This window comes from Xylocopa sonorina, chromosome 3 (assembly GCF_050948175.1).
Source record: "Xylocopa sonorina isolate GNS202 chromosome 3, iyXylSono1_principal, whole genome shotgun sequence".
Taxonomy (NCBI): domain Eukaryota; kingdom Metazoa; phylum Arthropoda; class Insecta; order Hymenoptera; family Apidae; genus Xylocopa; species Xylocopa sonorina.
Genome location: NC_135195.1, coordinates 8,408,840 through 8,422,577, shown reverse-complemented (window position 1 = coordinate 8,422,577; position 13,738 = coordinate 8,408,840). Strand labels below are relative to the sequence as shown.

The following is a 13,738-nucleotide window of genomic DNA, read 5'->3' as shown; positions in this document are numbered from 1 at the left end:
AATCTATATCGTTGATTGAAAGAGCGATCGTCGAAACAAAATTGAAATAATAGAGGGAAAACAAAAAAAAAACCGCCAAAGCATCTCGCTGATAATTGGTTCGCGTCGCGTGGATGGCAAACATCGAGCATTCGTGTTTAATTGCAGTGCTCGTGCGTTACTTGCAAGATATATTTCACGCTCGATACTATAACGGAGCAATTTGTTTGCGACCTCGTTTTAACCCTTTGCGCTCGAATGGCGACTCTCACTCGCCACGATGTTTCGCGTGGCAACTCGAGCAGCTGTATTTATGTTGAATTTCGTTATCTCCAATTGATAGATGCGAAGTACTGGTTCGAGAATGTGGTCTCTTAGGCTGTTTATGTTTTCGGTTGGAAAGTGACATTGTGACGTAAAATTCCTCTACGATTGTAGTCCTGAATACGATGTGTCTAGCGTTAGTACAGTTTCGACGATCGTAACGGGCACACGTATCGCGAAATTTTCCACCACTCGTTTTTAATTTCGAGCAACTGTAAATAGTAATAACGTATCAGATGTGAGAAATAGAAAAATTAGTGTAACAGACAGTGAATCCAGAAGTAGCAGCGATGACCCACAAGATCCTGGCACTTCAGAACGCCTTGGTAAGTGTTTTGAAAAATATTACAATTATACAGAACTTGAACTCCAATAATTATCTTTTTCAAAATGTAAACACAGATAATATATCGATATATAATACTTTCGTATGTTAATTCCTCCGTAAATTCATTTACACGCGAAATCGTCTCGAGTTGCAGCGCCGTCCGACCATAAAAGTCGTCGAGCGCAAAGGGTTAATTTCATTTCTCCGTTTCGTATAAATCGTTTCAATTGCATTAATTCAAGTATATTATTCTTCGAGCCGTTAGAGCAGGTGTCTTTGACCATTCGAATGAAAATTGTCAAGGTAGACTGTTATTTTTCGTGAAGCTTGGTATCGATTCGAAAGAGAATATCTGCGGTTATTTTGCGGAACTTGACAAATGCAGGCTGCCTGTTCGCAATTCAATTTTCAAGCATCGACTAAATTTAACCGCGTTAAATTAAATTTGGTTACGTTTAATGCAGGGAGACGGGCAACTTGTCGAGTGTTTGCAAGCAACTGGCAATTCTTTGTTTTTGGTATTTAATATATTCCCCGCGTTTACCATAGTTGCATAAATATGATTTCGGATATCATTCCGAAAATGTTCAAGCCTCCAGGCCGGTTAGCCGTGCTTAACATGCGATCAACGTGTCTACATAAACATGTATGTATGCGCGCTTATTTTACTTTGGACGCTGCACTCGCAACTCCTCGGATTTACATTTTGATTCACGTGAAATCTTGACGATACGAGTGGATTAGCGACCCGCTGTCTGCGTTCGAGGTAAAGGGAGGAAACGTTTAAAAGAGTATCGAACATTCTCTCCTGGAAATATATGCGAGTTTATATCCGAGATATTACACGTATCTCGTTCATCTATGTGCGCTTCTAACACGTTGCACATTTTAAGTGAAATATCGAGCACACGTGCGAAGTTTGCTTTGCACGTGCGTATCGAAACGCAAATTTGCTTTTATCTAACCTAACGTGTTGTCGAATTTGACTCGAGTGCGTGCATCTCTAACGCGTCACATTTATTTTGCAACAAATGAATTCGATATTTGTTTCAAGAACAGTGTGGATTATCCTTGTCGAAGGTCGAGACAAACTTCATTATGCTATGTTACCAGCCGTAAAGCCAGCAATGCGGAAATAGCTATTCCAAAGTGGCCAAACAGATAATTTACAGAGGAATGACATTTCGAACGCGATATTTTATTCAGCAACGATCGGTAAATCTTCCTACCAGACGTTAAACTAGCGTTGCAACATGACAGATCTAATTGGTTGGAAATAACGGCTAGGAGGGCTGACAGTCTTCGTTTGTATTGCACAAGTGACTTGAAATTAGGCCAGGAATCAGCAGAGCACATCTGCGAGTCTGTTCGAATCGAACCGAGAGCTACATTCGGTGGGGGACGAACATTTCGCAAGTCGCGATTCTCATTCTCAGCACGACTTTCAGACTTTTTCTACGGGTAGAGAGAATCCGTGAAAGTATTCTTGCTATCAATACCCTTCGAAGCGGAGCTTGAAATCTGAATATCAATCGCGTCACTTTTTCCTGTTTATCTTTCAAATTCCATTCAAGAAACTATTTGCACTCGAGCAGAGATTCTCATCTGAAAAAAACTGAATAACGAAACGTCGCGTAAATCTAGTCGTATCGATCGACTGACTAATCACTTTCAGCTTGCAACCCCGGTAAAAAGCATTCGCATCCAAACAGAATTTGATACATTAAATTTCTCTATTCGCACAACTCTCACTGAGAAATGTGTCGACGCAAACGGTTGCCGCAGAAACTCCACTTTCCTCGGACAGTAAATGATCCAACTAGTAAAAACTTTCCGCGAGCAATAAGCGCGAAGAAAAAGTATTCACCCACATTTCAGTGGGTGTTCGCCGTTCGTATTTCTCGCTTCGAAGCGATGTCCCAGAGTTTATATTAAATTCCTCGGATGTTATTCGCTTTTCACGTTTTCCCCCACCCCCTCTGCCCCACGTGGCCGTCATTATTCGATATCACCCGGCATTGTCCATCCGGATCCATCCCTCGCGCCGCCAGTTTACTTTCCTCAGGGTCGATAAGCTGAAAGCGCGAGCGCCGCTCCGTTTACGGCCTATGCATCAAACGCTTCAAAGTGCTTCTCGAGCAAACAGCAGTGCAGCCGGCTTTTAAAGAATATTAATGTCTCGTCACTGGTGGATAAACTGTGTACATTTCGTGTGGAGGGTGGCGGAAGAGTTGCAGGGTCTACGCGGAATGACGAAGCAACAGCTTCGAGGCATCGAATTGCTCTCGAGTCGAGTAATGGAAACAGGCTTGTTTCGTGATTAGAGAAGCGACGGTCACGTCACGATCTCTCAGAATTTTCGAGAAACAATGTTCAGTTATAAATGATCGTAAAGTTAAAATGAAAAATTACACGTATAAGTAACAATTCTTTTTTGATTCGATAATTGCACAGTTCAAATCGCGTGATCGCCCTCGATATTTCTAACCACTCGAAAAGAATGTTTGGCATAACGTTCTCTTTATATTCCGGTTTTATGGTGATTAGATATAAAATCGTAAAAACAGAGGCAACGAAGGGACACCGCGCCGACTTTTCTTGTACCCGCGTCCATTTAACGGGCATTGATATTCATGAGACACTTATTTCAGGAGGCATCAAATATCACTAAACATTCCGGTATCGCACGAATCTCATCATCCTTAATAGACAGAGTTCCTAACAATAAGCCGAAACCGGCAAGAGCACGAAAACAGTTTAATTCGCTAAAACAGCCAAACCGAGCGAACCGACTGAAATAGGAGGAATAAAATAGAATCACTGTTAATCAGGATAATGAAACGAAAAGTTGCCGTATCCTTTCCAGTCCATTTACTACCTATATATCATCGAGTCCCATTCAGTCTCGATTATCCTAAATTGCCGATATTATCGCCGGCGATTATCTCCCTCGCAGTCCCATTTACATCTACCAAATAGAAAAATGACCATTTATTATATATAATTAATTAACGCTGAAAAGACCGACGACAACTACGAAAGAGGAATGTCAAAAGTACGTTTCAAATATTTCTATGAATATTCGTTTCTAGATAATTATCACTGTGCTCACAATTTTCGTGAGTAAAAATGATTAATTAACGAAACGAAAGAAATGATTATAGAAACAGATATTTTCGCGTGCTAAATAAAATAATATATATCTTATATTGTCCATCAGTAATAAATCTTTAATATATAAATATACTTTCTCTTGTCGCGTTTGTTCGCCAAGAAAGAGGGTAAACTCGTAAATGCAAGCGGATTTGGTACGAAGCCGTGCTTTCTCCGACAGCTTGTACAGATATTAATTGATAGGTACACAGTGGCCGCAATGCTTTCCATTAAGCCTGTCCGATGATAAATGGAGGAACGGAGCATCGTCCTAGACCGTATCTCTTGCAGGGGGCATAAAAACATGGACGTTGTCATTATATGGTTGTCGCAGTGCCACGTGTTACGATCGTTGAGGATTCCTCGTGATGGCTCATTTTTATGAACCGATCCGCGGGATTACACGCGATGTTTAACGTATGAAAAAATCGATGATATCGCTGCGACATGCTCGTTGGGTTTATGGAGCCGCGCTTAGAACAGTTTGAAATTTGTCGAGGGGCAATAAAAGTGGTCTCCACCGTAGAAGTGAGCAGAACCTGACAATAGGACTTGAAATTGGGTTGGGAACAAGCGCGCAAGTTCGAGGCATGGATTGTTCCAGCTGCTTCGCAGCTTTCCACCGCAGTCGTAAACTTTCTTTAATATAAAAAACAATTTCTGAGAAGTTCTGGGCAGACGAATCTTTCAACAGATTCGTATTAAAGGAATGTCTGGAAATTCTATCCCGTGATTATGTTTCTAATCATTTTTGTCTGCCTGTATATACGACGCTATTCTAAAGAAATTATATTTTTGAGGCTTGATAAATGAACGAAGTTCACTGTTCGCAAACTCGTCTAATATATTACGAAACTTTTCTCATATTTATAATGCGTTGTAATATAACGGAGTTACTGTTTCCTTTTTTCGAAACGACCGTACAGAATCTTCCAGGGAACTTAAGACGTTACGCAACTGATGCTTCCACCAAGCCATCCTTCTCAACCAAAATGAAATTTTTAATTAAAAGACGAGAATGCAGATCCGCGGGATAATTGTCGCTCTTCTCAAATGGAGAAGAAGAAATGACACGATGAGCATTAATATCCTGAAATTTGCCTCGAATCGACAGAAACTGATCCAGACGAATGGCCACTTCCGTATTCATTACAGTTTCCACAGGTTGAAAAAGTTCTATCGTTACTGCAGCTTGGAGACCGGTTCCAGTGGGCTCAAAAGCTTACGCGGAGTTTACTTTACGATCCATTCGTTAGAACGAAATGCACGCGTGAATATTCGACCGCCCTTCTGAATTATTTCGCGCTGTACCGGAAAGCCAGCTTTCTGCATGCGTTAACCCTAACTCGAGAAGATAACCTCAGCGGATACTTTCAGTCGGTGGTGTTTTTCGGTGTCTTTTTGCGCTTTACCGGTTTGTTGGCAAGCGTCTCTGATCTTTGTCATTGAAACGTCCGACTAACGGATAATTAAGGAAATGAACTCTCCTTTTTGGTCCTAGCGGGGCAATTACACTCCAGGAACCCTTCCTGTCCTCGCGCCACATCTACCAGCAATGTTTCCCTCGTCGTTTCTTTTAACTGCAAATAGACCCGTTTCGATGTTATTTCTTTCGAAATAGTCACTGAACACTTGTTTCATTTCGAATTTTACCTTGGTTGGTTTTTATATTTTTGAGTGCTGCGTGCGCGTTTTGAATCGATTAAATAAATAGAGCCAGCCATGGTAATGTTTGGATATTGGTACAACGTTGACTTTTAATCTATATTTTGAACAAATATACAACGGGAAAGCATGATATGTTACACCTGTGTTTTAGTTTTTTGGTTTATATTGCAAGGCTGTCGGATATCTGTGTGGTACCAAAATTTAAGTTTTTTTAGTATTTGAAGAATAGTAGTTCTTTCATGTTTTTCATATCTATACGTATATTATATTCTACTGTGATATCGGGTGATATATTTTTGTACAATCAGAAAATTCAACAAAATAATCGAAAACAAGCGATACGTCTCGCATAAAAATTATTTCAATCTTACTTCTACCCTGGTCGTTTCAGTAATAACGTTCTATCGGTACGAACGATCGTATAATAATAATCTAACACCGGAATTGCTATCATATCTCTTATGAAACGTCTCCGATGGAAGGTTCAAATGCTGTGGAAAATGATGTTTGCCTACAATTTCTATAGCGGTTAAATTGAACCGAAAGGTTTGGTTGAAAAGAAAAACGAGAACAATGACGTTATCCTTGTCAAGTGAAAAGATCACTTGTGGTTCTATAACGCTTTTCCAGGAAACTCATTTCTCCGAGCGTATGCGACAATTCCTGGGACTGAGAATTTTCAAGCTCGACATCTTCTTATTCATCACATTGAAATTCGTTATCGACGTTGCTATAAATCTTTCGCGGTTGTGCTTGGAGCCTTCCTCCTCGACGTGTCTTTCTTCGAGTGTCTGTACAAATTGCACCCTCAGAAGTGGAAAAATGTTTCGATACTGCGGCAAGGATGGCAGAGGAAAAAGCCAGTCGACTGGAAGTATCAGTGTTACTTAAATAAAAAAGAAACGTACTCTCATGCGTTTCTATCAGAAGATTCGTTTAATACGAACGATGAATAAATGCATGATTTTAGTAACCGTTCGTCCGCTGCTGGTGGTAGAAATCGCTTTTCTAAAGGATGGAAAAAAGCTCGTTGCTTAACTGTATGGAACGTAAATACAATGCGTTCATTGCGAAACATAATGACTATTCATGTAACCGTATAATAAGCAAACGCGGCTTAACGTTAACTACCTCCGCGCGCCTATTTTATAGGAAACTGAAATGAATTACGTATACATAGCGCATAAGGAATAATTTTAAATGGAAAATCTACTTTAAAATCAAGCGTATGCAGAACGGATGTTCCAGATAGGCTCTCCGTCCAAAACAACTTCGAATCGAACGTGTACATTAAAAATTTGTAAAAATGAATAGAGAGAAAATATGCAAACAAAGCTCGAGATAAATATTGAATCGTTCACTGCATCTCGTACAGTATGCAAAGTATATTATTCTAAGTTAATCGTCTTAATTGGCGGATTTAACACGTTGAATCCTTCCTGTCCTTGATGTTCGATGGTTAACGAAGGAAATTATTCATGAAACGAAATAAGAAGCAGTTACGCATTAAAGCCATGTGTATGCGATCTTATTCTCGTGGAAGAACACTATAATAGGGGCGACTAGAATGTCAGGCACGCGTGAGAAGAATATAAAATTGCCCTCGCAAACTATTTGAATAAGAAATTTTCTATACGGTCTGCCTGGATTATGACGGACGAAATTTCTTTTAATTTTCAGAAATATTTCTATAAATATTAAATACCATAATGTTAAATCTTTCTCGTCCGTACAGTGGCTCGCAGACAATCTTTGGTACTTTCCTTTGCATTAACATTTGTCTATCGTATGCTAGATAGATCACAAAATAAAGCAACAGCTATCTGCAGATTGAAATCATTATAATCACGAATACGAGATACGAATACCATAAACCGTACCAAGAAATGGCACACACAAGTAAACGCAGCATCAGATGGATGAAATGTTTCTTAAATAAACATTAATTATCGCGCAATGCATTTACTCGAGGTATTCAATTTCGTCGTACACCAAACGGTCCACGGAAGCAACAATTGGAATCGAGCTGCATTCATCCGTATCGCAATATGAACCAATAAAAATGATTTCAAAAAGACTCGGTACAGAGTCGATTAAATCCGCAGCGCGCTCGAAAGCAATTCCTAGAAGTATCATAATTCTTTAAACAATTCGACCACGAAATAGAAAAACGTTATCAACAGACGGAACAAAGCGATCGTTATAGAAACGGAAGAGGATTACGCGCCAGGGGGTGGAAAATATTTTAATCATGCGGGTTTACAAATAAATTCCCGTGTTGCATCTTTTCCAGGAAAAACGCGGAAATATCCATACCGCTAATGGAATGGCGTACCATCAAAGCTGTTGCGCGCTTTTCGATAAACTCCTCGCGCTGGAAAAACTGTTTCCCTTTTTCACGTGTTCGCCTGATCCCATCCCTCGATGCTCGTTCTTGCCGATCCCACGAGCGTACGGTGGCAATCGAATCGTTCGTTACTCGAAACAAATCATCCGAAGCAGACCGCGCCGTCACGTCGATGGGGAGGGCGAACACTTCCAGACTAATTTACCATTATTTCCGGTTAGGTTCACGGATATTTCACGCGATATCCTCCCTTCGAGGCGCTCTTAAGATTTCACAGAGATGGAGACGGAGATAGAGCACAGGATGAGACGTATAAAGCTTGGCGCGGGGGTGTGAGGAAAGGCGAGGGATATCCGCGATAACGTCGGTGGTGAGGCGTGACGGGGCTAGGGTCTGCCGTTGAAGTTACTGGTGGCGAAGGGTGGTTGAAACGGCTCGTTGGGAGCAGTCAGTGCCCGTATACTTCCCCACGGAGCTGAGGTTTCCGCCACGCGTAACGCCGTCGCGTAAAACAGATGTGGCCGCGTACAGCGTTTGAATTTGAAATGTTTTGCGACGCTACTTTGGGAGCCGCGCTTCGGATTAAAGGGATCCACGGCGGACGAGCGGCTCGGTTATTCGAATCGACGTTGGATTTTAAGTAGATAACACACGTAGGCTTCGAATAGCGGCGTATATTGGTAATTGCGCGGGCAGAGACGGTTTATATCTGGCCTGAATTAAATCCTTTGAAGCGTGAACTTATTTATAGATGTACGTATGCCGAGGAACGTGGCAGGTGGAGTGTAAAATACATTTTGCTTCCAAAGGGCTGCTGGGTGAGCGGCGATAGAACAGGAGCGTATCGTGTGATAAAAGGTAGAGGGATTAGGCTCGTCTGTCGTGTGTATTAAAGTACATTATCGGGGCAATTTATATCCGCGACACGGGAATCGAATTAAGGATATTATCTGTCTGAAAAAGTTACCACCGCCTAACTCGAGCCTTCTATCAGCCCGGATGAACCACTTCCCTCTGTTACTCGTGATAAAGTTATCAGTGTGAAAAATGTTTCCCATCTTGCACGGGGCGTGGATGCTTTTTTTTTTAAATTCTGATTAAGGTGTCAACGGGATATTTACGTGTACACACAAACTTATGAGAAGACACTTGTAGTCTGTGATGACGAAACGATTCAAGAACGCATTCTGAATTACGTAGGGCATTATTAACGTGAAACAAAGTACTCAATTATATGCCTCTTTCGCAAATCATTTACGTGAGTCTATTTAAATCTACGGCCAGCGTACACAGGCGCCAGTACTTTACACTTTGCCGGTGGTGTATATACATGTAAACGATTTAGCTGCAACGTTGGAGTGCTTTACGAACGGTTCAAGAGATTGTCGATGGTCACGGCCGAATTCATTATCGAAATTTCATTTACGCTTCGAAAGTACATTCAACGGCCCGTTTACGGGAACACCTTGCGAGAACAATTAAACAACTGCTAATTTCAATTAAACTGAACGCGGCACACGTCGAGGCGATTGAAAACGGAAAGGCTGTTGAAAGATGTTAACTAGGAGGGTTGAGGAAAAGAACGAGACGGGGTGGGGGCGAATTGAATAGCAAACGATGCTCGTGTTTGCGACGCCTTTGAAAGTGAAGTCGAGTCTCGAAGGGAAACGAAATAATTTAACGATAGGAAAAAACGCGAGGGTATTGCAAGGCTCGTTGGACGTTACAGGCGTCAAAGAGCAAAGAGTAACCGCGATAGTGGAAGCGACGTGTCGAAGGGAAAGGTGGGATAATGAGGTGAAAAAAAAGGAACCAGTAGAGCGGGGGAGAAAAAAGCATCTCTTAGGATCTCTGGCTGTGCAAACAAATAACTGGATGGATGGTTGAAAGGGATTCAACTTTTCTAATTATTCGTGCGGTCGTGTGTGCTTCGTTCGCGTTGCTTTCGTAATTAATTTTTTTTATTCCAACTGAACAATCCTACACTCGATTAACTCTCTCTCTCTCTCTCTCTCTCTCTCTCTCTCTCTCTCTCTCCCTCTCTCTCTCTCTCTCTCTCTCTCTCTCTTCGTTCTCGTCCTAGTTCGCTGCTCAATTTCTCGCTGAACCAGCTGCATTTGGTGACGATTTCCAATGAGAGAAGATTCGAAAATGTTACACCTGGTGGTAGGGTTGTTTGCTGATAAAGCAGTGAGGATCGAAATGACAAAAGTGAAAGGTCAAAGGAGGAACGCGAATGTTGAGACGACACCATGGAAAACGTACCCGTAGAACTGTGCAAATAAAAATAAGGTCTGAGCTGAATTGTCTTATTCCCCTTAGTGGTCGGACGTGTCTTGCGGCTTGAGTGGAGTTCCATCTCGCGTAGAGGGGTCCCCTGCCATAAATTACAAATTATTTAAACCCTACCTCGGATTAGCAAAATTGCTCGGACCAAGGCAATTTCAAACCACTTTGTCAATGTTATCTTCTGATTTAACTTGACTTAAGATACCTCTTCGACGTTGCGAATCGTATCGAACTACTCGAAATAACTCGACTTAATTTAAAAGACCTGTTTCCCTTATCTCTCCTACAAAATCTCCCCATCAAGAAGGTAAGCGAGGCCACTTCGCACCTATTTGCCGGATATCAACTGCATGAATTTCACATCCAACGAGGTGTAAATGTACCCAGGAACTTCCATTTGAATATCTTTGAAATAGACCGTGAAATTGGAACTTCAAACCGTACTCTAACCGCTCTGATTATCATCTGTTTGCCGTAGGTCAGGTGTCGATTAAATGTAGATTAATTTCTTCTTAAAATCGACTTTAACATCCAAAACTAAATATCGTCGAAGTAATTCGACAAACACAGAAAGAGACGTGTGTCACTTCAAGCAATTAAGTCGCGATAAATAATTAATAAGCGGGGCGTACACATAGACATCGTTCACCCCAAAAGGAAACACGAAAGGGTAGTAATACAATCACGATATTCCCAACATCGACCGATCTTCTTCCCTTAAACCGATAATCGTCCCAATCGACGTCTGCGAATTCACTTACGCCCTCGCTTCTATCTTAATCCGAGCCCGCAAAACAATCCCCCTCCGTTACGACCAAACATCCCCTTTCGAATACGCTCGAGCCCCGGGGCTCGAGCGAACCCTCTGGTTTTCCTGCGCGGAGGACCGTTTACTCAGGTAAACACCGTGGACAGAGTGCGAATACTGCTCGCGAGGGTTCAAACGATGTCAAAGAACGAACGTAGGGAACGAGGAGGAGGGTAGTGGGAGCGGAATGAAGATATATAACAGCGGAACCGATGACACGGTAAGAGCAGAGGAACCAGAGAACAACAAAGATGACTCGCTCGAGATGGACGAGCGCGGGAAAGAGAGGAGGGATCGTTGGTAGAGAGGGAGAAAGAATGATCGACGACTCATGGCACGTAAGATCGAAGAAGAGAGACGACAGGGGCAGAGCGAGAGAGAAAGAGCGAAAGAGAGATAGAGAGAGGGCTAGTGTAGTGAGAGGGCGACGTAGCGGGTCGACAGGAGGGTTTCGAGCGGCGTGGAGCGCGAGAGGAGGGAGCTCAGCGAGAGGTGGAGGTTTCGAATGGTTCAGTTGTAGCGGTACCGCGGCTCAGGTCGCACGTTTGTCTCCGTTTTCGCGTAGCTCGCGTGTACCCGCTCGCGCGGTGCACCCTTTGCTACGTCTTGCTCGCTCCGTGGCTCGCCACCACTCGATCCCACCCTCTGCTGACCCGGCTAGCCGTCACTCGCCGCATGAGACCGCCGCGTGACGTCTGACCAAGCACGCGGTTCTACCACTCGCGCGCAACGCGCGCCTCTTTCGCGTCTCTCCGTCAGAGAGACGCAGAACCGCGGGTGTTTCCGTTCGCGTCGCGGAGTTTCTTCGAGTTCGAACATCCGGTGGCTCGCATTTCGACAGAGCACGGTATCTCACCAACTTAGCCGACTACGCTTCCGCGGTGGTTAACGAAGAGAGATTAATCGGAGGAACGATGGCTCACTGATTAAGTTTCGCGACTGTCGATCATACGATGGATTATCGAATAAGTCAGAAACGCTGAGCTTCTTGGCCTCGAGATCACATAGTTCGCACTCGCGAACCGTTCCAGCAGTAGCTGAAAAGATAATCCCGGATCGGTTATTAATAAATAGTGACATCGTAGAGGAAGTGCTCGATCGAACGCGCGGATAATCTGGGATAAAGTATATAAATAAATATCGCTGATCCGACGCGACAATTCGCGAGAATTCCGCGATCCTCGCGGGCCCGCGGGACCGTCGACGGAGTTTCGCTGCCGGAAACGACCAGTCGGATGACACCTGTACGAGCGTGTAGCTGAGGAACGCGCGGAAGCGATCGAGCGGATGAACGTACGTGGATCCCAATGATCTGGGAGCGTGGTCTGATCGATCGACAGATGAGAAGCGACGCGCCGCGCGCGTGCCGGCTTCGCGAGAGTGCCGGCGCGCCGGTGCACGAGCGGGCAAACTGAATCTAATGTTATGGTAACGCGAATCGATCGCGGGATACCCACACCCCCCGTCCGTCGCGATTTCCCGTGTCCGTGCGTGCAGGTAACGGCCTCCATAAAAGGTTCCGCGAAGAAGGAGGAAAGGTAATTGAACTATCGAGCCCCGATCCGCCCCGTTCCCCGGAAATTTCCGGCCGAATTATCCCGGCAGGAACACTTTCCACCGTTCGATTCGCGATAACAACGTTAACCTCTCTCATCCCGAATGCGCGCAGCTGTTTCACGTGGAATTTCCCTTGTGCGTGCTTCCGTTCGACTGGATCCATCGGATCGATTCGATCGAGCGGACCTCGAAAGGTATTCGCGACGAACGAGTGGTGTCGGTAAAATTCTCACGTAGAACACGTGTTAATACCGCGATGGCTGTACGGTGGATAATCAATCAGAGCGAGGGAACCCCATAGAGAATTTGATACATTTATCGGGAAAGAAGCTTGCGGAGATCAATCTTGCTCGAGGGTTAACGAGCGTAGGTTGGCGTATCGAGTTAAAGGCAGATGATTAGAAGGGAATATTAAATTGATTAAAATCGATCGTTTAAAGTGGCAACTAAAATGACATCGATATCATCGGTGTACCCGAAGTTCGTAGTCTGAACTCTCTCTCCCTCTCTCTCTCTCTCTCTCTGGTCTATTAAGTTAGAGTCTCGAGGATAGCCAGCTTTCACGCCAGCGTCCCTTCAGTAATTAAAGGACCAGAGAGGTACAGTCGGAGATCGTACGACGTGGAACAATATTCCTGGAGATTGCGCGTATCCGTCAGGAATTTCGTACGTGACGGGAAAGATTTGGTTTTGGATGGAACGAGCTGACCGTAACGAGAATCCTCCTCAGTTCTTACGCTAGTGGAGATCGCTAGCTCGCGATCGACATCGAGTTCAGTGTACGCGACACGAATTTTTGCGTTGCTGGAAACCCTATCGAGCACCGTGTGTAACGTAGTAACTGCAAGAGGGTGTAATGAGGGAGAGAAGAAGGGCGCAACGGGGTTGTTCCGATTCTCCGTTCCGTCGAACAGTCGGAATATTCGTTTCCTATAAAGAACCCACGAATTCGCTCGAAAACCAATGAGAAGCCACATCGATGGCTCTTGTAACGAGAACGTAGCACGTTTCTCGCGCTCACGAGAGAGCCTGGAATCCACAGGTCGATAAATTCGAGATCAACGACTTCGCGAAGCAATCGAAACTTTATCGAGGCTATAGTGTAATCCAGATAATGGACAGAGTTGATAAAGGGAAACCGTGGACAAACTACGCGCGTCATTGACGAAATCGTGGATCGACTGCTGGACTTTGTCACGGAATAAGCTAGCACCGGAAGTGAGGATTCCCTGCATTCGCAGGCGTTCTTTGGTCGCGAGGTTGATCAGATTAGAAAACCGTCGTG

The 13,738-nt window shown here is 43.9% G+C and overlaps 1 protein-coding gene across 1 annotated transcript in view; it reads right to left on the bottom strand.

The window, feature by feature from the left end:
* The window catches only part of LOC143422091 (uncharacterized), a 442,059-nt gene that overhangs the window by 428,220 nt on the left and 101 nt on the right, over positions 1-13,738 (bottom strand). The window lies entirely within an intron of this gene.